We start from the raw sequence: 24,706 nt of genomic DNA, 5'->3' as shown, positions 1-24,706 counted from the left end.
GGTTTTCTCTTTTTTTGCTGCAGCAAACTTTAGTTGAAAATGATAGTCTAGCCTAACTGTAGCGACTGCGACCCGCGCAATGTTTTCTAAGTGAATAGATATATTTGCTCTATGTTGTTCAAAAGTTAAGGTTTGCTAATAAATTATGTGTGTTAATAAAAATATATTTTGCAATACAAAATATTTTTACTTTTATTTTATGAACGTTTGTAGCTTCTAATATTTTTGGTATAAATATTCCTAAACTTGACACACTACGTCAGAGATGCCTAAAACATCTTTACCGTTTCCAATCATAGTTGAGAGATAGACCCGAATTAGCTTTATCATTAAAAAAAAGTGGAATGGTTGTTGAACCACGGAATGGATTATTAAAATAATTGAATCGATGTTCATTGTTCATAAATTTCATTGTCAGTTCACTGTAAGAATTGTTTTTCTCAGCCTATGTACCAATTTTATCCATTTTTTTTTAATTTTCAAAAGCACTCTGGGAAGTCATCAGGAGCATAATTTCCAATAGTTAAAATACTACAAAAGTGAAATAAAATAAAAAATATTAAAAAAAACATAAAATAAAAATATAAAAGAAATATTGAAAAAAATATATTTAATTATCATAAATAAATTTCATTTTAAGAGGGTTCATTTTTATTTTAGATGTAAATTTCTGTTCTAATCCGAACTCAAAAATGTTCCACTCAACTTGTCTATTTTTTTTGCGCCGCAGTGGACTGATCGTTAATACATGATTCCCAGTAGAACAACGAAGACAAGCATAACTGGATGAGTCAGTGTTCTGGTGGGTGACCACTTTATTCAGCCTGCAAGCGGACCGAGGGTCTGCGGTATCGTTCCTCGTAAAACTGTTCTACCACGAAGTGCTCGACTTTGCACTCAGGTCGTCGGGCTACCAAAGCAGGGGAAGTATCTCATCCTGTGCAGAGAATCAAACATGTGATGGCATGTCCTCGGATTAGATCTAGGGTAACGTAAACCAACAACAACTTTTCTATTTAAGAAAAAAAGTTGTATTTCAATTTCATTTTTTTTCTTTTGCATCTAGATGAAAGAATTTGTTAATATATATATATATATATATATATATATATATATATATATATATATATATATATATATATATATATATATATATATATATATATATATATATATATATATATATATATATATATATATATATATATATATATATATATATATATATATATATATAATAACAGGGCTACATCCCTGTTATCATTGGTGTATTCATCTTAAGAAATGCAGTCAAAACCATAATAAGTTATCAAAAGGTTTATTAAAAGTTATGCTGGTGGTTATAACAGTTCACATCCGCACTCTGCAAAGGAGGGGGTGTGGATGAAACTACGGATGGTTCCTGCAGATGTTTTATGGATCACGTTATTCAGCAAGAGACATGCGAAAACCTTCGGCCTTGCATTAAATAGTACACAGATTGGTGTAATTAGGTTCCTGTCGTACATACCTTTGTAACTCTACGCATTATGGAAAATCATTTAATGCTTCCTAATATGGAAGTGAAAGAGGGACAAGATTCTAAAAATAGCCCCTCCTTTGAAATATAAATCTAATTATTATTCAATGGTATGTTTTCAGCCTTGAATTCCCGAAATAGAATATCTCTACTCTTACTCTTTAACAAAGACATTTTCTGAAACCGAAAGAGTTTTTATTATTTTATTAATACGAAAGTATTTATTATTTTTGTATTACTTCCCCCCCAAAAAAAACTTTGGTATGCCAAAAAAAGCATTTTGAAAATCTTAAATTTGTAAGCTTTAGGTTGGTACGACTGTTCCTTTTCCCTACTACAAATAATATTTTTTCAATTATATGTAAACAAATAGAACATTTACATTGACAAAAATATAAAAAGCATGATAATGCAATTTAGCTGTTTAGTAACTAAACAGAAAGGAAATTAAACATATTTATAAACTATTCTACTAAACTTTTTCACACAAAAATATACAAAATTTTTATGCAAACGAACTGGACAACAAGTGTCATTTATTCAGAATTTAAGATTCTGTGTGGTTAAAAGGGATTTTTTACTTGTTGAAAGTCTGTATTCCCTGTTAAAATGGAGGAAAACAGAATTTCATGAAGCAGAGGGAAATTGAGAGATCCATATTGGACAATATAAAAAGAGTTTATAAAAATTTTCCTCACTTTCAGAAAAAAAAAAGTTCAACTTTCATCGGCGCCCTCACATCAAAATGATGTAGAGGTAAGCATCTACACACGCGATTCGGATCTCTCTAAAAAAGGTTTTACTTCTTCCGTTGAAGAAAGTAACAAAAAAAAATTCTTTTGTTTTACGCATTCATGATTTAATTTCAACATTTGTGGGCTGTGATATTTCCTATGCTTTGATACATGTACTTTTTCAAAATTTTGTTGACTTAAATTTCTGTTTATTTATTTTGTTTTTGTAGTCAGTTTCTTGATCATTTTTTCTTTTTCCTATTTTATTTTTGTTCTGAGTAGGATGGAGGGAATGTCGAACATCTAAGTAGACCATCGTAAACCATTCGGGGTGTGGGAACAATTATTCATCAACGATAAAATGCTACGCTTTCAAGGGATGAGGTTTCAAACAAAAACTTTTTAACGTCTATCAGGAGTCCAGTGCAGATTTTCGAAGTAAGTCACAGCCGGTCTCCGCTAAGCTTAGTTTCTGAGATAGAAATACGGAAGTTTCCTCCGCTAAGGAATTATCGTGGCGTCTTATAATAACAGGGCTACATCCCTGTTATCATTGGTGTATTCATCTTAAGAAATGCAGTCAAAACAATAATAAGTTATCAAAAGGTTTATTAAAAGTTATGCTGGTGGTTATAACAGTTCACATCCGCACTCCGCAAAGGAGGGGGTGTGAATGAAACTACGGATGGTTCCTGCAGATGTTTTATGGAACACGTTATTCAGCAAGAGACATGCGAAAACCTTCGGTCTTGCATTAAAAAGTACAGAGATTGGTGTAATTAGGTTCCAGTCGTACATACCCTTGTAACTCTAAGCATTATGGAAAATCATTTAATGCTTCCTAATATGGAAGTGAAAGAGGGACAAGATTCTAACAATAACTCCTCCTTTGAAATATAAATTTAATTATTATTCAATGGTATGCTTTCAACCTTGAATTCCCAAAATAGAATATCTCTACTCTTACTCTTTAACAAAGACATTGTATGAAACCGAAAGAGTTTTAATTCTTTTATTAATACAAAAGTATTTATTATTTTTGTATTACATCCCCTCCAAAAAAATTTGGTATGCCAAAAAAAACATTTTGAAAATCTTAAATTTATGAACTTTAGGTTGGTATGACTGTTCCTTTTCCCTACTACAAATAATATTTTTTCAATTATATGTAAACAAATAGAACATTTACATTGACAAAAATATAAAAAACATGATAATGCAATTTATCTGTTTAGTAACTAAACAGAAAGAAAAATTAAACATATTTATAAACTTTTCTACTAAAATTTTCAAAAAAAATTTTCACACAAAAATATACAAAATTTTTATGCAAACGAACTGGTCAACAAGTGTCATTTATTCAGAATTTAAGATTCTGTGTGGTGAAACCGAAAGAGTTTTAATTATTTTATTAATACAAAAGTATTTATTATTTTTGTATTATATATATATATATATATATATATATATATATATATATATATAAACCGGGTGATTGAAATAGTCTTTAAGCAGGGAATTCGAATACAGTCCCCATTATATTTAGAATCACCTTGCTCTGTGCACAAGTCAGCCAGTTGTCAAATGAATTGCTGGATATATACCTTTAAAGTTCGCATAAAACACGTACACCTATCACTATGTCATTTAGCTTTAGAATCACTATCATTATGCTACTCTTGATAGATTGTAAAGACAGTTACTCGTTACTCTATATTAAGGACAAGGTACCAATTAATTAAAATGGTGCAATGTGTCAGCATAATTAATCACCTATTTCCCTTCTCCTGCATTTGTTTCAACATACAAATATATCCATTGTATTTATAAAGATGAATGTTCATTTCGAATCGACCTTGCACCTTTTTGTCCATATCTATGAGACAGCATTTAGTGCATTCATTCTCACACGAACTAAATATTTTGGTAATTGATTCGATGATTACTTATTTTTTAAAAAAATAAATAATCTTATTTTTTCCTATCTATTAATCTTACACTGAAAAGAATTCTGGAAGAAATTACGGAGAAAAGTACCGGGACTTAGGGTGTCGGTACTTTTTACCATAAGATCTATTTTCACTAGAAAATGTTTCAAAACAAAAAATCTGATAAATCATAAATTTTACAGTAATAATTTCAATAAAATCGCTGAATCATTCTAATTGAATATAACTGCAAAAACTACGGTATACTATATTACGGTATAAATGGATTTCCCTGCAAAGTTGATTCTAACGATGATGCCCCCAAAGAGCAGGTACTTAATATCGTAATTTGTACCGAGATTTTTAACTGTGTAGTTTTGGTCATATAAGCAATCGAATGTGATCTTGATGATTTCTCTGAGAATTGAACCAGGAATGTATTCGTTTCGAAGTAAGTAGTTTAAAGAATGCTTTACTTTTTCAACATAAATGTGAGGGAGTTAATTTTCTCTTCTCTTTTTTAAATACACCTTGCATACGTCACATTTAAAATAAAATTTTAAAAAACTCTATTTTAACAAATCACACCAAGTGTGATGTAATTTTGATTCCTAATTTCAGCACCAGCTTCAAGCATACTTCTAAAGAAAGAAAATTTCTAATGCATTTTTAATTACTACTTCAGTGAAGACTTGATTCTAACTTGAACATTGAGAAAAAGCTCTGGTAAAATTACTGTACTGTGTTACAATGATATTTCTGGCAAGGAAAACATAATTTTGATAAATGAGACCAAAATATATGGCATTTAAACCATTAATTTAGTAATTCTTTCATTACTTTGGTAGCATTTAACCGGAAATTCTGAATTTCAAAACCATACTTCTTATTTCTTCGAGAAGAAAATTTTAGTATAAAATCAGTAGAAATTTTACCATATTATTACAGTTTTTACCACACATTTCTTTTCTCATTGTATTTTTAATGTAATCAATTTAATCATTTTTTATGTAAACATGTTTCTTGGACAATTAATGCTCAAATTTTGTCGGCTATTTCATTTTATTTTTATTGTTTATTTTTCCGTCTACAGTTGTCTTTTAATCTCCCATTAGTAATAAAAAACAATATAATTTTATTTTATTTCATATGCAATATAAAATATTAATAATGTTTATAGTGTTCCCCCTTTCTTTAACATAAATATTTTCCAGAAGTCTGTTTGTTCAAAAAGTTAAAACATATTTCATTATAAGTATTTTAACATCTGAACCCAAGATCGAAAATTTGCATATGTTACTATTTTACCGGAAATTCTTCTAAAGTAAGCTAAACTTACAGAATCTCACGATTCATCTATTACTACTTTCCCGAGTATTTTCAGTTATTGAATTTCATACGGCATCAGTTTTTATATTTGTTTACCCATTTTGCTCAATCTATATTATTCAATATTTACCTATTTGCGCAAGGTGGAATTTTTTGAATTGTCAGTCTTCAATTTTAAATGCATGTTCTTGTGCTGGTAATGTTGTTTCAAGAATCAACTCTCGATGCAGCGAGTAAGTAAAAGGAATGAAAAGTAAGAAATAAAAGAGCATGAATTAATGAAATAACAAATCGGTCAATAGGCAAATCGATGAAATGGTGTATTAGTAATTTGTTTAATTAGTGAAAATACATGTTAGTGAATGCAGGACGCAAGGAATCGGTGAATCCCAGTATCAATGAATTATTATACCCTTTACCTATCGATGAATTTGAAATGCAACGGATTAATAAATCAGTGATTTAGATTATAGGTGCACACTCAGAAATAAAACTCTCATTTTTGACTATTCCTCAGAATTTGAGCAGTATTTCGTTAATTTTGAGAATCATTTCATCATAAAACCACGTGATTTGTCAGGGAACTCTCAAACATACGGCTAAAATTTTTCCTTTAACTTGAAACCTCATCGTGGTGCATCAGAGGAGATTAATTAGAATGACGAAACTGATATAACGACTAGACAATTGAAAACAAAGTGAGGAATTAAGCTGACCTGCTGGTATTTTTATCAGGGAATTGTCTTCGTACCAGAAAGATCCGGGAAGGTTGCAATACCAGGAGGATTGCGAATCCCGCTTCGGTTTTAGGTGTAATTTATCTCTCTGTTCCATCTGTTCTAGTTGCGTTAAGCCCATGATAATGTGATCTTTGAAAAAGTCAAATGCATTAGGAACTTTGAGTTTTTTCTTTCTTTTTTTGGAAAAAATATAGAATGACGAAATATTTCTTTAATTTTGATGAAAGTTTCCTCAAAAAAGTGACGATAGTTATTTCGCTACTTTGACGAATTTTTCGCTTGAAGTATATGACGGGAAACGGTTTCGTCAAAATCGAAGAAAGTTTCACTATATTTGAGTATCCAATTAGCACAAAGGGAAGATCGAAAAAAATTGTGAGAGTTAATGAATGGCAAACTAAATTATCAGAGGAATAAGAAATCGAAAATTCGTACGTCGGTTAGAAAATTAACGAAGCATTGAATTAATGAATCAGTGATTAGCGTAATCAGATTATAAATAAATAAAATTGTAAAATACATAATGTTTTCATATTTAAGCTATCGACTAAACTATCTTTATACCAAAAATTTAGTACTCAATGTTTATATGCTTCACCAAAGAGAAAATAAACAATAAATTAACGAGCCAAAGAAAGCTATTAATGCATTGACCGTGAATTCCAAACCTTTTTTTCTCTTCTTTCCAGAGAAAGCAAATTGCATTGGAATTACAAGAGGGACGTTAAATAAAAGCAACGTTCATTCATCATTCAGATTGTTTTCCCGTACTTCATTAACATTTAATTTGTTGTTTCAAATAGGAAAAAAAACATTCATTTTATTATCAATATAAAATAAAGCCTATATTGCTTATATGCATTTCTATTTAGTTATATAAATTGAAGTAAAAATATAATAAACTTTAATAAAATAGTTAAAAATAAACTACTTTTCTATGTATCTGCACGGAAAAGTAATAAACAAAATATTGAGTGTAACTTATTAAAATCTGGTTTAAATATTCTTGGCTAAATATTAAGGTAATATGTTCTTCTTACATAAAATTTATCCTGAAATGTGTTGCAAGAATTTATTATGATTTTCAAAAAAAAAATGCAGACAAAAGTCGGTGGTTTCTTTGTATTTAATATTGTCATTTGAAAACCTACAACTTTTTATCTACTTTCTTTTAAAATTTTATAATAAATTCTTGCAACATATTTCAAATTGAACATGCTCATCTTATATATAAATTGAGCATAATACATGAAAAATTAACTGAAAATAAATTCGATATTTACAGGGTTATTCATAATTCCCTTCGGGTTTTCGAAGCGTTATAGTAAAAAACGAAGACGAAAATGGCAAAAAAGAACATATGAAATAATTCCGAAAGTATTCAAGTTTTAATTTAAGAAGTTGCGGTAGATGGCAGTAACATATACTACTGAAGCCAGTTGTAGCAAGCATAAGTTTATAGTAAGCAAAGGGAATTATGAATAACCCTGTATATTATCGAAGTTACACGCAATTATTTATTTATGTTTCTTTAGAGTGATTTTATTTATATCAGTTGCTAATTTTCAGCCTAATGCGAAACAATCATGCTTCAAGCATTTCTTCCGAACGGAATTAATAAAAATTTTAACGCAGTTTCGGATCGGGTTCTGAAATTGCTCCTCGTGGTCGATATCCAAATTTCCAAACCCTTGCATCAACAGTTCTGGAGTTATAAAAGATGCAATACAACATTCCACAACAAGGACATACAAAATACTGTATAAATTAAAAAGGAAAGTTGAAAAAATTCTTTTGAAAATGTTAGAGAATGTGGTTTTGCTGAGTTTGAGCAACTATAATTTTATAAGAACAATTACAACTGCAATTTTATAATCTACAAATTTATAAAAATAAAAATAAATTTAAAAGATAAAACTAATGTCTCATATAAATATTGCAAAATTTGATTTCTTTGCTTGTTTTGGACTTCTATAAAACTTAATTTAGTTGTCATTTATAACTGTTCAAACATATCAAGACTTTTGAAATGAATCAATATTTTTTTGCAACGTAATTGAGAAGAATATTCAGAAATCATGTTCTTTCATTTAAATATTTGTTGAAAATCTATATATATTTTTTAATTTCCATATAATATATATTACTTTTAGGTCAATTAAATTTTCAAGACACCTCTTTTCTATATCTTCTTCACCAATAATTTTCCATTGACAAATTACTTTGATTTAATGTCCTTTTTAAATTTAAGTAGAATTAATAAACTACTCTCTCAGTCCCTGCCGAAAGTATTAATGCCAAAATCAATGCTTAATGTACCCAGTAGTAAAAAAATTCAGAAACTAATTTTGAATTGACAAACAATTTTCCGCACTTCATTCAACATGTTTCCAATTGATTGAGAAACAAACATTTCAAAAGTACGAAACTGAATAGAATTTAAGCCGATTGAGACCGAAGTACTCAGATATGATTTAGAAAATTACACGTGCAGTAGCTGCTTCATATATTTAGGAACTTTCGGTATTTTTTTTACAGAGTACGGAAGGCAGAATCATATCGTTTTAGAACACGCAAACTCTTTTACCCCATCCACTGAACAAAAAACAGGCAAATCACCTGCAGCCGATGCAAAAATGTTAATTCTTGGTACAATGAATATGGTATGCGCTGTATGAAGAAGGATAGGAGATTCTGGCATAAGGAACTCTTTCAAAAAGATGGATATCTAGTTTCTGTTGAAAATGAATGAAGCGATCAAATCAACGTAGTAGAAGAAGATTAGGGTGTATAGTGATGACGAACGGTAAATCGTCTCTGATGAGCTTGTTTCTTTAAATGAATTTGTTTATGTTGATGATAATTTGATAGCAAAGGAATGAAGAGTTGTTGAAGACATCGCTAATGAAATGGCTGATGTTGGTGCTATTGACGAAGATGATGAAGTTCTTTCAAATCCTACTCAAAATACACCTTCAAATCAATTTTTAGAAGACCTTTTATTCGTGCTCTCATTGTATTCATACTTTTAATGGATGTTTGATTAAACGTTATTTTTATTTGGTCCGGCACTATTCCTAGTCACATATAAGTGAGAGTTCACTGTGCAAAATTAATTAGATTACAGGAACAGACACAAAAACTTTATCCAGAGTAAAATCGTAATGCTTTCTGAATTACACAATTTCGAAAACGACACGTTTTCGTTCAATCAATTCATTCAGAATTTGCATTTTTTCAGTTGAAATTTTTCAGATTAAAATGGTGTTAAAATTTGCATAATAATTCAATATTATTCCGAACCTTGTTAAACAAGCTAATAAAATCTCTATTTAAAAGTATATTTTACGTAAATGAAACGAAATCTCATAGCTGTGAGCAAACAAATTCTTACAATGTAGTGATAAAACATATTTGGAAAGGTTTTGAGGTATAGCAAAATATGCGAAGATTTTTCTTTTTAATTTTCTTAACGCCAGGCTCTGAATACTCGTTCTGTGTCTCGGAAAATGCCGGAACAACAAGTGCTGCTCTTTAATATTACTCGGTGGGCAGCTCTAAACCGAAGTCACGAAGACGAGCAGCATTGACCACACCACACATACCCGTTCACCCAAACCGGTGAGCCACATTCACACATCACACAACAGAGTACAACCCAGAGAGAAACATCCATACCCTGAGTAGGAATCGAACCTGGAACCATTAGTTTTTCAGTCAGGCACGCAGACACTCTGCCACCAGAAGGCAATTTTTAAAAGGTGAAATTAATTTTAAAGGACCCGGTTTTTCAATCACTCTCCTGACTAAATTATCGGGACCACATTTCCTAGATTGTGCTTAGCCCCTCTCTGCAAATATTAGTTACTAAAAATTCAAATCCATCAAAGAAAAGGTAATTTTTTTCAAAAAAGTAATAGTTTAATTAATTAAAAGTATTTAGTTTTGCAGTCAGGCACGCAGACACACTGCCACCAGACCGGCAATTTTCAAAAGGTGAAATTAATTTCATGGGACCCGGTTTTTCAATCAATCTCATGACTAAATTATCGGGGCCACATTTCCTAGATTGTGCTTAGCCCCTCTCTGCACATATTAGTTAATAAAAACTCAAATCCATCGAAGAAAAGGTATGTTTTTTTTAAAAAAGTAATAGTTTAGTTAATTAAAAGTATTTAAGGTCTTCCTTTTAAACCACTATGATCGGCCCTTAGTTCGTAAATTCGAGCATTAGAACTAAAGTTATTTAGGGTGAAATCATTTTTATTTTTCGCTTTGCTTATAAATTTTAATTTTGCTTCAAAAAATTATGTTTAATATGGGCATCAGGGAATTATTGTTCGGCACAGATAAATAAAAATTAAGAAAAAAAACTTTATCACTTTCAAAATATTTTATATTATCTTATTGTTTACTTAATTAACATTATTCTTTTTTCGATTTAATTTAATTAGAATGAAACGTTATGAGAGACATACTTAAACAATGCTATGTATGTATAAAATAATGCCATGTTTACAACAATACGACATTTGCATAGAGTCGGTATGTTGACCGCATTAGTAAGTATTATCCACAGATATGCATGAATTTAAATATCATTATCTTAAATACACAGCTAAAAATGCAGCAGTAAACGTCTGAAGATGTATCGATATTTTGAAAAATATTAAAAATAACTCCTACTACTTCATTCTTAATTAAAAATAATTAAAAATTCTAATCGGACAATTTCCAAATTGGAGTTTTCCGATCTTTCACAATAGGTTTGAATAATCGTAGGCTTAGAGTTAAGTATTTGCCATTATTGGTGTTTGAATTCAACTACAATTTGTGTGCACGTGAAAGCTTAATTTGATGTTAAATTGAAATAAAATCTATGCTCGCTCATCGCAGAGTTGTTCATCAACCTTACTCGGAAGGGTATTACACCGCATATTTTGTACACTATATCATTGAATAATTTTAATTTCATTGCAAAAATTTGTCATCGCAAAACTCAACATATCGTAAAGCCAGTAAATAATTTTGAACATATCAATTTAAAGATAATGTCCATTCTATTTATCTTGATCGATTTCATTATGTAGTGTAATTTTATTAATTTTATTTCAAAAAACAATAAACTTTAGATGAAATAAAAAAAAACAATTAGGCTAAAGTTATTAACTGTTGTCGTTTTTTATTCAAAACCAAACAATATATACTATTTTGCGAAGAAAATGCATATTTTTATTTTAAAATATTTTTATATCTGTTTTGAGTAAGAATCGTGAAAAGAAGCTGTAAAATGCTATGAATGATAAAAGCTATAACTAAAGAAAGTCGTAAACAGAAAAAGGAAAGATAGTTCTCGAAACTCTCTCTGAAATTTAAAAAAAAGCTAGGGGAGTAAATGTTATTTATTTTTTCACTTTATGTATGTAGACAATCTTTTTCTTCATAATACCTAAAAAGGTGCGAAAAACTTTTTAAAAGCAAAACTTTAACGTTAGATTGTCGGAGTTGTGAGACGCGTCTTAAATTTTTTTTTTCTTTTCTTTTTTCAAGTATTTCTTAAAAAAACATTCACTTTCTTTTCAAACAGTTATTTCTTTCGAGCACGTATTTTACTTTTGGGAATACGCGATTAAGAATTCTGTTTGTTTCATTTTACTAACCACTCAGTTTATTTTATAAGGCTTTAAAGTTTTAACTTTAGTATCTACTGTTAAAGTAATCTTAAATTTCACTTTTAAAGAGCATTGTTAATCAAATACAACGTAAAATATTTCTCAGTAAAAGCATACAAGAAAGTACTAGAAACTATAAATGAGGAGTCTCGTGTAAAGTTTTTGTAAGAATAAAGAAAGAACATCGCAGGGGACTCAGTAATTTTTTGAAATGAAGTAAATATAATTTACTGCGTTTATTGTAATTTGCCACACTCTGTGTAATTTACTTCAAAACATTTACCTTAGATAATTCAAAACATTTACCTTAGATAATTCTAGATTATTAAGACACCAATTTCAAATTACTTTGTCCCTTTGACATTAAGAATTTACCTATTTCAAACCACAGGGAGAGTTTTACTTGAGAGGAAAATCCTAACCACTAAAACATGAACTGAGAAAGCACAATTCCTTCATAAACCCATCTTTTTAGCAGAATGATTGATCCAACCCCGCCAAAATCATGGTTGGCGAAAACTTTAATCACCAAGAATTGGTCACAAGTTATCTATTAAATAAATAACCATTCAGTGCCCGCCGTTTATTGAAATTACGTCCATTCTAATGAACTCGCAACTTTGAAATCGATTGCAATAAAAGCTCAAAATAAAAAGAATTACGTTGTAAGGGCAAAAAACGCCAATTTTATAACCGAATCTTCAAATTGTTGGTAAAGCCAAATATTCTAAAAACCAAGTACCAAGCAGTAATTTTTTTTTCTTTCAAAGTACCAGATGATTTTGTTTCGTTATTAAAATAATTAAATTGTCTATTTAACACTATTTTTATTTTATTCACCATATAAGAAAGTTTTTATTAATTTAAAATTTCAAAAAAATCATAGCATTCTTACTTTCTATTTTTAATATTTATCGATTTTCTACTTTCTTTTAAAAGCACTTACTATTTCACATATTACCTAACATTTTTGTTCAAGTTTATAACGCGGTTAATACATACATATATATATATATATATATATATATATATATATATATATATATATATATATATATATATATATATATGCCACGGTGAAAGACCGTAATCGGTGGTTGTTGACTTTCACCGGTGAATGTCGACAAACACCAAATACATCGGTGAAAGATCGAATATTTCATTACATTCCTGTACATTCGGACCCTCACCGGTGTATGTCGACAATCACAGATATGCTTTGGTGAATGTCCGAAATATTTATTGCAATAGATTTGATATGAATTTATTCGTGGATATAATTACATTTATTCGATATTTTAACCCTGCACTGATGTTTTTATAAGGTTAAATGCCACTGGCCGGTATATATTTGCTCGGTATACCCTACACTGATTTTTCTTAAGGATAAGTGCCACTGCCCGGTATATCCTACACTAATATTTTTTTAGGGTCAAGTGCCATTGCCCGGTATATATTTGCCCGATACTCCAAACACTGAATTCTTTTAATCTATTATCAGTAAGTATTAAAATATAGAATAAATATATCTAATAAATATAATAATATTAACGAATAAATTAATATAAAATTGGATATAACAAATATTTCGGACATTCACCAAAGCGACTATGTGATTGTTGGCATTCAGAGGTGAGAGTCAGAAAAATAAGGGTATTTAGGAAATATTTCGGACATACACCAAGCGACACCAATATATATATATATATATATATATATATATATATATATATATATATATATATATATATATATATATATATATATATATATATATATATATATATATATATATATATATATATATAATATTATAATATAAGATATATAAATATATATTGGTAAACCATATTAGCCCTTGACCTAACACATAGAAGCGTATTTATTACATATAGCTTTTAAAAAATTAAATTTTGCTTTTTCCTATTTTTTTAATAATTTCACGTTTTTAAGAATATATCTAAAACATTTTATTCAAATTTCCTTTAATAAGATTATTAGTTATATTGGCTATAAAAGATTTAAGTATTTTCAGACAATACCAGTAAACTGGAGGTCTACTTTTTCAATACAATTTAGTGTGGAATATGTCAGCTACTTTAGAGCGTTAATGCTTATTACTTATAAAGGAACGATACAATTAAAGTGACGCATGTTTAAAAATTTTAACTATCAACACTATCATAAAAAATAAACGTAGACTTTTGAAACAAATAGCGACAACAAATACCTACCGTTATCATTGAATTTCGAAACAAAAGGATCTATATCTAATACCTTACGCGCCTACCATCTATCTTATACCTTATGAGCAATATACAAAACTCAAAAGTAAAATTAACCGAATAAGAGGTTTTTATGCCATGCTCTAAAGTATCGGGATAAAATTACCAAAATGATCTTCAGAGCTATCAATCTTTTAATCATTTATTTTGTATTTTTAACATGTTGATGTCTTTGCCTCGTACCAAATAGGAGGTTAAAAATCTGTTCACACCTCTACTATTTATTTTTAATGCAATTTATCTAAATGGTTGATATGAGTTACATGATTATACCATTTTTCGTATTCTAATATAATTCCTCGAGCATATCTAGGATTTAGAGTCAAGAATGACGACATCAAATGCTTAATGAAATTTTTTATGGAAACTAAATTCAGGTATATATCAGGTATCAGATATTTGGTCAGGTATATCAGGTATATTTGAATTTTAAGAATAAAAACACTAATTTCATAGTTTTCAACTAAATGCAATCCAAGCGTCTAATTTTGAGGAACAGAACTGCTTCACTAAAGCTGGACACCCCGTTTAATAACTATAGTTGCTGTCTAAATTAAGTTCAGGTTCATAAAACATCTTGGCAGAGTCCAAATAAAAACTTTATTTAATTTTATTGTTATTTAATTCAACTACTTAAAAATCACGATGCAGTTTTGTAAAATTCACCGAATCCAAAAAAATAAAATCTAAAAGAAAATTGGATTTTATTTTTTTCAGTATATTGTTAAAAGTTGGTTTAAATAATCACACGCAAAAATTATTGAGTAAAAAAAAATGTGCTGTCTGCATATAAATGGATCAATAAAGATATTTTCAAATTCAAAAATAAAAGAAAAAATAAAATAATCTTATGGCAACTGTATCCTTTTAAGCAGTTTGCAATAAGCTATAATAATCTAAAAATCAGGAGTTTTTGTAAGCAAATGGATTGAATGACATTATACTATTTTTAGGAAATTATTCTGTCGAAACGCAATTTACTTTAAAAGAATATAATACATTTTACCTTAGCTTTTAAGATTTATCTTAAGGAAATGTTTGAATCTTTAAAAGTAATCTAAAAAGGTAGCGAACCAATAAATTGAACCTTAATTGAATCTGCGTCTGAGAATCGAACAGTGACAGTTTTATACTTTGAAACAATATTTTTGCACTTTAGTTAAATTGATCGTGTATAAAGTTTGACGAAAAGATTTTGAAAGCAGATTTAAAAAGTATGCTTTTTTTTAGAAAGCATTGAATGAATATTATTAAATTATAAATTTGCTTTTCGTATTGCAAATATAAATTTATTTTTTGACAGTTTATTATAAAATGTAAGCTTTTATTCGAAGAAATATTAGTCCTTTGAAAATGTAATTTATGAAATTTCAGTAAAATATTTATTTTCTTTAAATATTTAATGATTTAATAAATTTTTTAACTTTATTTTCATTCTTTAAATCAATTGGTATTTTTGATTTATTAAAAATTGTTTCTATTTCCCAACATTGTAAGACTAAAATATCATCTGTAATGATCTCTGTTACATACGTTTGTCAGATACATTGAAAAAAGAAGTATAGTCAAATCTACCAGAATATGATCAAATTTAACGTGTTTCCCGCTTTACGGGAACATCAAAAACTACAGTAATATTTACCAAAGAGCTTTGGAAAGATATTAATTTGGTAAAATTAACTATAAAATAAGTTTTAGAATAAGTGATAAAACTTAGTTAAGATTGTAAAATTGAGTAATATTATCATGATGCCTTAGAACCTGTCATGTCCCGTAGTGGACTGATCGTTAAGACACGGTTCCCAGTAGATCACCGAAGGCAAGCATCACAGGCTGCGGTCAGGGTGCTGGTGGGTGACCACATGGATTAGTCTGCGTAGGGACCGAGGATGTGCGGTATCAGTCCTCTTTAAACTGTTCTACCCAATAGTGCTCGGCTTCGCGTGCAGGTCACCGGGCTACCGAAGCGGGAGTGCCATCCCCTCTGCAGAGGATAAGAATTACGATGGCATGTCTTCGGATCATCCTCAGGGATGTTTCCCCGACCGTCGCCAATAGCCCATTGTGCAGCTCTAGTGCGACATTTAACTACAGCAACAAGAACCTGGCATAAAACTATTTATTGTTATTAATTCTGGTTAATACTAACAAAATGTACGGAATTAACTCCTTTCAGTTAGTAATTTTGCTGCCATAAAGTAAAAGATTACCAGAAATTTCAATATTAAAAATGATAAATTTTATTACCACTCATTTAGCTAAAAATGCATAACTGAAAAAATAATTTCATCGAATAAATGGTTTTTTTACCATGCTTTCTGTCAATTTAGCACCTCCAACCACACTACGCTCCTAATTTTTTGGTATAGTATGATAGCATATATTATTTATTTATAATATCTGACTGAGTTTCAAAATTATAGCTTAATATTAAGAGGATTGATAATTTTTAATGATTTTATTTTAAACACACTAAAATTAAGTAAAATAAAAATAAAGGAATAATTTATTTACATTACCGTATCATTAAATAAATAAAACTTTTTTTTGTTCTCCAATCAAATTTTTTTTAAATTCGGTGCTGCCGGAATTTGAACCACGCAAAACGGTTTGATTATTCTAACCACACCACGTTCTTCGTCCACCAGGCAGTCGGACATATATATCAAGCTTTTCAAGTCATTTCTGCAATTTTTCAATTCGACCATATAATGCTCATGTGTGGGCCCTGATTTGTCTCTATCTTTTTTTTGGCTTGGTGCAGCAACATATATAAAAAATATGTAATATCTTACGCAAGTTTACAATTGCAAGTAAATATTAAGGGAACATTGTATGAAATTAGAACATGAATTTATTTCCAGCGTTTTTATTTTACACGCGTTTAAATAAAAAAAATATATAAAAAAAAAACGAATATCTTACTTGCATTACCATATTGTAAAATAAATATTTTCTGTTCTGATATAAACTTCAACCACGACGAAAATCGAACCTCACACCAATCAAGGGATTTTCAATTTGGTGATTCAAACCACCCCACGCTATATCATCCACCTGGTTTACGAACGCATAACAATCTCCTTAAGTAAGTTCTGTGGTGCCTCAGAGGAACCATATTATGCCTCATTTGTACTGCCCCTAATTTGACTATAATTTTTTTGACTAGATATGGTAGCATATATAATTAATATAAAATATCTGACCAAGATTTTAAATTATAATTGTAGTTGTAGATCATTTACGTCGCACTAGAGCTGCACCATGGGCTATTGGCGAATGTCTGGGAAACATCCCTGAAGATGATCCGAAGACATGCTATCACAGTTTTGATCCTCTGATGGCACCCCTGCTTCGGTAGCCCGACGACCTGCACGCGAAGTCGAGCACTTTACGGTAGAACAGTTTAATGAGGATCAATACCGCACACCCTCGATCCCTACGCAGACTGATCCAAGTGGTCACCCACCCGCATACTGACAGCAGCCAGTCATGCTTGGCTTCGGTGATCTGCAGGGAACCGTGTCTTAACGATCTGTCCACTGCGGGACTTTAAAATTGTGGATTAATATTAAAGAGAATTATGGGTCAGTATATAAATTCAAAACATAAGCAAAATTTTTCTTATCTCTAATGCTTTAATTTTCAATGTACTTAAAGACAAAAAATATATAAATAGAGAAATAAAGGAATATTTTAAGCACATAACCATCTAGTAAAATTAATAAATAATTTTTTTCGAACGGCAATCGATTTTATAAAATTCGACTAGGATGGAAATCGAACCACCCGCCAAGGTATTAGCAATTGGAGTTTCGATCTACACAACGCTCTTCGTCCACCAGGGATCGGACTCACTTTTTAAGTCATTCTGCTGTTTTGTAGAGGGGATATATTACACCCCATTGTTTGGCCTCTAATTTGTCTATTTTTCTGACTTGGTATGGTAGCATAGATAACTAACATATAATATCTAACTGAGTTACGAATTTATAGGTTAATATTAAGGTAAGGTATGGGGCAGTATATAAATACTGAACGATAATTCTAATGATTTTACGTTAAAAGCACTTAAAAAAAAAGAATAGTTCATTTCCATTACCATATTGTAAAATTGAAATTTGTTTCTTTTCTTCAATCGAATTTATTAAGTTCGACCGCATCCGGAATCGAACCTCGTTTAACTTAATAAAATTAACGAATTTCACTACAAATATCAAATTTAATTACAGATTTTAAAACCATCTTTTGTTAAGCCATATTAGACTTTTATTTACATTAAAACCGTAACATTCCATGCTAAAACCCATCGCCTTTTTTTTAATAACGTGAGTTTTTAAATTTATTATGTATGGAATAACTAATAACCATTTTTTTAGAAAACTTCACTCTCATATTTGATGTAAACTGATAATTTTACCTGAGGTCCGCATGGCATAATGCGAAATATTTGAATGAAAAATTATCTTCTAATTGAGATGACAGTTATCTTATAATTTTTTTGTTTCGAAAACATTAAATGGGGCTAAGAACAACCGTATTTTAATAATCTCAAAAACTGTTTGAAAACTCAAAATTTTTTTTTTTTAGAAATGCATTCAATGGTCATTTTCTTTTATTTTTCAATTTTTAATGTTAATTTTTACAAAGCAAAATCTATTTCACGGTACTTAGAGACGGAAGTCATTAAAATAAGTTTCGTATAATTTCTCATTTCAAAATTTCTGCATAATAAATCTAAACTTTGAGTAATGCTTTCAGATTCATTAATTATTTCAGATATAAAAGGAAGATAATTAAGATTGAAGTTATTTTCTAGCCAAATAAATGACATTCATTAGAGAATTATAATAGATAGACTTGCTTAGAGTACTTTCTTTCATTCATAATTAATCTAATGATTTCATTAGTCATTTATTAATATTATTTTTACGTTTATAGATTTACAGGAAAAAAAAAAGTTAAATATTAAGTTAATTTTTCATTACTTGCAGATTTCATCTAGTTTTCACTTTATTCCAGGCAGTAAGTTAAACCTGAGCATGAGATATATGCAAGTTTAATTTGCATGCATGCATTATTATATACATACTAGGGGGCTAAGCCCCCTGTTCTCTGCCACTCATCAACCCCGATTATTGTTCTACTAATGTTTTTCTACTAAAGTTAAAATTATTCTCTAAACTTTTATGTACTAAAAGGAATTCTGTTTGCTTACTCTTGTGCCTCTACTTCCCACTTCCAAATAATACTATCTATAAGTATTATAAACATTTAGATCTCTTGGTGAACGGAAGTGATTTTTCGAAGTAATCATTTTTTAAAATAACATTTACATTCTTATAACATTATATTGTTCAAATAAATTTGATGAGTTCACAATCATAATTTAATACTCTCGCTAATAATAGCAGTACTGGAGAATAAGTTTAAATTAGGAATACAAAAATATTGAGTATTGAGTATAGTTAAGTGCGGCGAGCTCTCTGCTTATCGCTTATAGCTCTGCGTTTTACAAAAATATTTAGAGGAAAACAATACCTTTGCGACTATTGTTAATTTCATGCTGATGACAACCAAAACAATATGGAAATGAATGAGGGAAAACTGGATCCTTCCAAGTGATTTTCCGGTCAATAAAAATGCACCGACGATAATTGAAAACGGTGTTAGACCATTATGATTTTATGTTATATATATATATATATATATATATATATATATATATATATATATATATATATATATATATATATAATATATATATATATATATATATATATATATATATATATATATATATATATATATATATATATATATATATATATATATATATATATATATATATATATATATATATATATATATATATATATATATATATATATATATATATATATATATATATATATATATATATATATATATATATATATATATATATATATATATATATATATATATATATATATATATATATATATATATATATATATATATATATATATATATATATATATATTTATATATATATATATATATATATATATATATATATATATATATATATATATATATATATATATATATATATATATTTATATATATATATATATATATATATATATATATATATATATATTTCGATTAGATTTTAAAATTGTGATGCAAATGTGTGTAGGAGTGTATGCACAAGCAAAAGGCGTCAGTAACGTGCTCTTAGAAATCCCCGCCTTTTGCTCCCAAGGGTTCGATTGAAATAGTTCGGAAAGTGTTTATTTTCACAAATATTTTCCTAATGTCATTCCATTTTTTACAAATTCAGAGGCTGTAAAATATATTTTAAAGATATTGCGTAAAATACAATTTGCATACATCAAACTGGTACGTGTTTTAGAAAGCAAAACTTTTGGTCATATTTTATTGCATTACCTTCTTTATATTTTTCACATGCACTTTTTTAATGCAAATAAGGTTGTAAAAAGTATTATTTGACTAATTGTGAAACTGTTTAGCTGTACAAACTTTGAAATAAAAATCTAATACAGTTTAGATACAATCAGGAAATATTTTAACTGGTGATTTTTTTTTAGTTGAAAAGGAATTCTGTTTTTTGTTTATGTTACTGGAAAAAGTAAGTTTAGTTTCTTAAAGAATATTAATAAGAAAGTCAAAAATACTTGAAGTGAAACCAAAATTACAAAAATTCACTATACTTAGTAACTAAACAAACTTTGATATATTATTGACATATCTTATATAAGAAATGAAAGCAGAAAACCCATAAACTGAAACATACAACTGAATAAAATTCTGAAAATGCTAACTTAAATGAAAGATTGAATTTAGAATTTATTCCGAGAAATTTTAATGTATAATTATGTATTATATAAAATGCGTTTTATAGGAACTTCTTCTGCCATGAGGAGAAGAAAAAAATTACTTTTTGCGATCAGAAACGTCAGTGGGTTAAGGAAATACTCGTCATACGCCTCTAGCCACGTATGATGACATTTCCGTACATGTGTACCTATGCGATTTTAATCCTGATGATGTGCTTTAATTCCTCTAAAAGTTTTGCTGCAACATTTAGGTGAGACCCTGTTATATATGACGCTTTTAAACATGTACATTTCGACAAAATAAAAACATTTTAAAAAATCTATATCTTTAGGAGCAAAACTATTTTCAGATTTGAAATTTCCATACCCAAATTTGGCAAGATCAAAAATTTGTGTAAATGCAACAAAAAATTAGTTCCTCAATGTTATTAACGTTCATTCGAAAAGTTATTGATTTAAGTCGTTCTATGATTATGAAAATTTGTATTTCTAATCATAGAAACACTTAATTTTACATATGAAAGCATTATGAACAATGAAAAAAAAATGACTCAAAAATCAAAAATATTTCAAAGTTACATAATTAAGCTTGAGCTTGTTTTATTTATTTTTAGTTTATGCATACACGAAAAAATTCATTCATAGCTAGACAAGATTCCATTCCTGCCTTGCGAATCCGATTATCTGAAGTAAAATATAATTTTAAGACTATTATTATTGAAAACGATGATAAAATTGCATATTTTCACATAAATAAGTAGCCTATTCAAAATAATTAGCGGAGCATTTAATTAATATGCTCGTAATAGCTAACGAGCTTTATTAAGTAAATGTTCAGCTAAAAGAAGGATAATCATTTAGCATTCCATTACCGAAAAAATAGTGAAGCTCTCATGTAGATTAAAATAACATTTCATTAATTTCATTAAAAACAAAAACTTTTTTTCAACTTCTCTCATAAAATTTTCGAAAAACGTAATTTTTATTGATCGCATATTTTATAATATTTACCCACAAGGCAAAAGTACTTAGATAAAGAAATTACAAATGTTCCATAAGTTCAAAAGTTCAGGTCACAGTTAAGAACAAAAACGAACATGTATTCTAATGGGTAATATGTAAGAAAAAATTCTTTTGTTGGAAGCTGTTCCTCGCATATAAGGATGTAGTTTGGCCATAACACTTAAAGTTTTCGAGTATCTTCAAAATTACTTGCACTTTGGGATTCTTAGTTTTTTCGACAAAGTACTTTGTTCAGAAATCTTATCTTTGATATGGGGTTGGTCACAAATCAAAATTTGTAATTCTATATTTAATAATTTACTCAGGAAAAATAATTTTCATCATTTTTTTCTGTTTCATCTTATATGAATCAAAATTAACCCCATCATTTCATACAATTGTATGAACTAGACAAACTCAATTTTTTCAAAAAGAAAGTTTGGCGTTTTTATTAATTGAAAAATAACGCTTGAGCATAAAATAATATTATATTTATTTCTGTTTAAGGTATATTTATTTTTACTATTAAAAAAAATCGAAAAGTAATAACTTCAGTGACAGAAATAATTAATAGAAAAAAAAATCCAAATTTAAGTGTTCTATAGATTTTTACACTCAAATTAATATCGTCACTTTGAATCAAGAATAATAAGTTTTTTTTTCCTTGCTTTTATTGTGTTTCGATTCAATGCAGTTGTTGGTTCCGTTTCTTTCAATTTGTTATTTGTTAATGTTTTGATTCCCCATTTATTTCATTTATTTTCTTGTTATTTTATAAATTTACAAAACAGCTACAAAACAGCCCATAGAGGGACAAAGCCTACTGTGCCCATCTCAGTTTTCTTGACCTTCTGGCTCTGGGATGCAGGAGCAGATCTTCCGGTCAGGTGGTGAGCCGAACGCGGAACCCCCAGTGTTTAGTCCCCAAGCACGCTTGGTACTCATTTATAGACCCACTAAAGGGATGAAAGGCTGAGTCAACCTTTGCCCAGCCCGAGGATCGAACCAGGGACCTGCGGCACAACAGCGCGAAGCGCTACCGCTCAGCCACCGGGCGTCATGGTGTAATACAGTATTTCCCAAACTTAAGACTTTTGTGTACCCCTTCTGAATTTTTCGTAACGATGTGTACCACTGATAAGAAAATGAATGCTTTTTTTACTATAAAAAAATTGCACAAAAGTTTAAAATCACAACTGGCTGTTGACACCACTAAATATTAAGTGTTAACTCTGCTAAAAATAGCGAATAGAAAAATACGCAATCTTAAATTTCCATGGTTAGCTTTGTTTTTGAATAAATTTTTTTAAAACTTTTGTTTGTTGCGAGATATTTCGCATAAGAACGCGTACCCCCTCTAAAATTTTCCTTCCTGAGGGTACGCTTACCACACTTTGGGAAACACTGGTGTAAGATATACGGTAAGTTGATACCAAAAGTAACATTATATGTTAAAACTGTTTTCACAGGGAGAAAAAAATAAAACATAATTACCAATCATGTAATAAAGTTTAAGAAGGATTAATTAAAAAATATAATCATGTTCAACTAGGAAACTTTTTAAGACTGCTGTAAACTTGAACAATATTGAGGTTGCACTTGATCAAAACTACCAATAGTATAAGGAAAAATATTAAAAAAAAGTGGAAAAACAACAGAAATGCGATTTTTACACAGGAAAAAATAAACGATTCTGATTCGATTCTGTTTCTCAATACAATATTCACTTTTCAAAAAACTATTTTGAACAAAAAAAGAATAGTTTTACAGAATTCTTAATATATTTTTACACCTGTAACGTGGTGATTTAAAAATTTTTAAATAATGTCGCAAGTATGATGTTCCATGTAAGCAAAAACCCGATGTTTAGGGCACTCAAAGTGGCATCATACATTTAAGGCCTCAAGAATACCTCCCCGTGGAATTGTATTCTTTGCAATAGAATTTGTTTCTACACTAAAAGTTTTTCCAAAAAGCTTAAAGGGACTCAGAACCATGGGTTGAAAAATACGCATGGGACTGCTCTTGCTCTCTTTTCATCTGGCGTTTCTTTAGACATTTTTTGAAAGTGGTCTATGACAGCTTATATTAACTATTTTATTTATCTTATTCAGAAATTAATTTTCTTATCATGCATAGAAATTTTAATTTTTTAAATACGAGGGTTGTAAATTAAATAGTGGCAACTTAACCTTGAAACTCACAAAAGGGCGCGCATGCATAAATAGGGTATGGGTGCGGTGAGGTGGCGCTGTTGTCGATGTGTAGAGTGCAAAAAACAGTCGATTTGCTTAGAAGGGTAGTTGTTGCGTGGCGTTAAAGTGAGGAGTTTCGTTTCCATCGCTCTAAAGCATGTTGTGAAAAGGCTTAATGACGAAAAAAGACGAGATGTTTGAATCCATCGTGCTACTGTCCTATATGGTAAAGCATTTGCTCCAAAGGCTTCCACTAATCCTCGGTAGCATTCTGTTGCATTTTTGCCACGGGCAACCTCGATTGTAAGCCACGACCGCTGATCACCTTTTGAAAACATGCTTTAGAGCGATGGAAACGAAACTCCTCACTTTAACGCCACACAACAACTACCCTTCTAAGCTAATCGACTTTTTTTTGCACTCTACACATCGACAACAGCCCCACCTCACAGCTCCC

The sequence above is a fragment of the Parasteatoda tepidariorum genome, chromosome 10 (genome assembly GCF_982258835.1).
Source record: "Parasteatoda tepidariorum strain Cologne lab strain chromosome 10, Ptep-v5.0, whole genome shotgun sequence".
Classification (NCBI taxonomy): domain Eukaryota; kingdom Metazoa; phylum Arthropoda; class Arachnida; order Araneae; family Theridiidae; genus Parasteatoda; species Parasteatoda tepidariorum.
The sequence above is the reverse complement of the archived record's forward strand: the minus strand, read 5'-3'. Positions refer to the sequence as shown.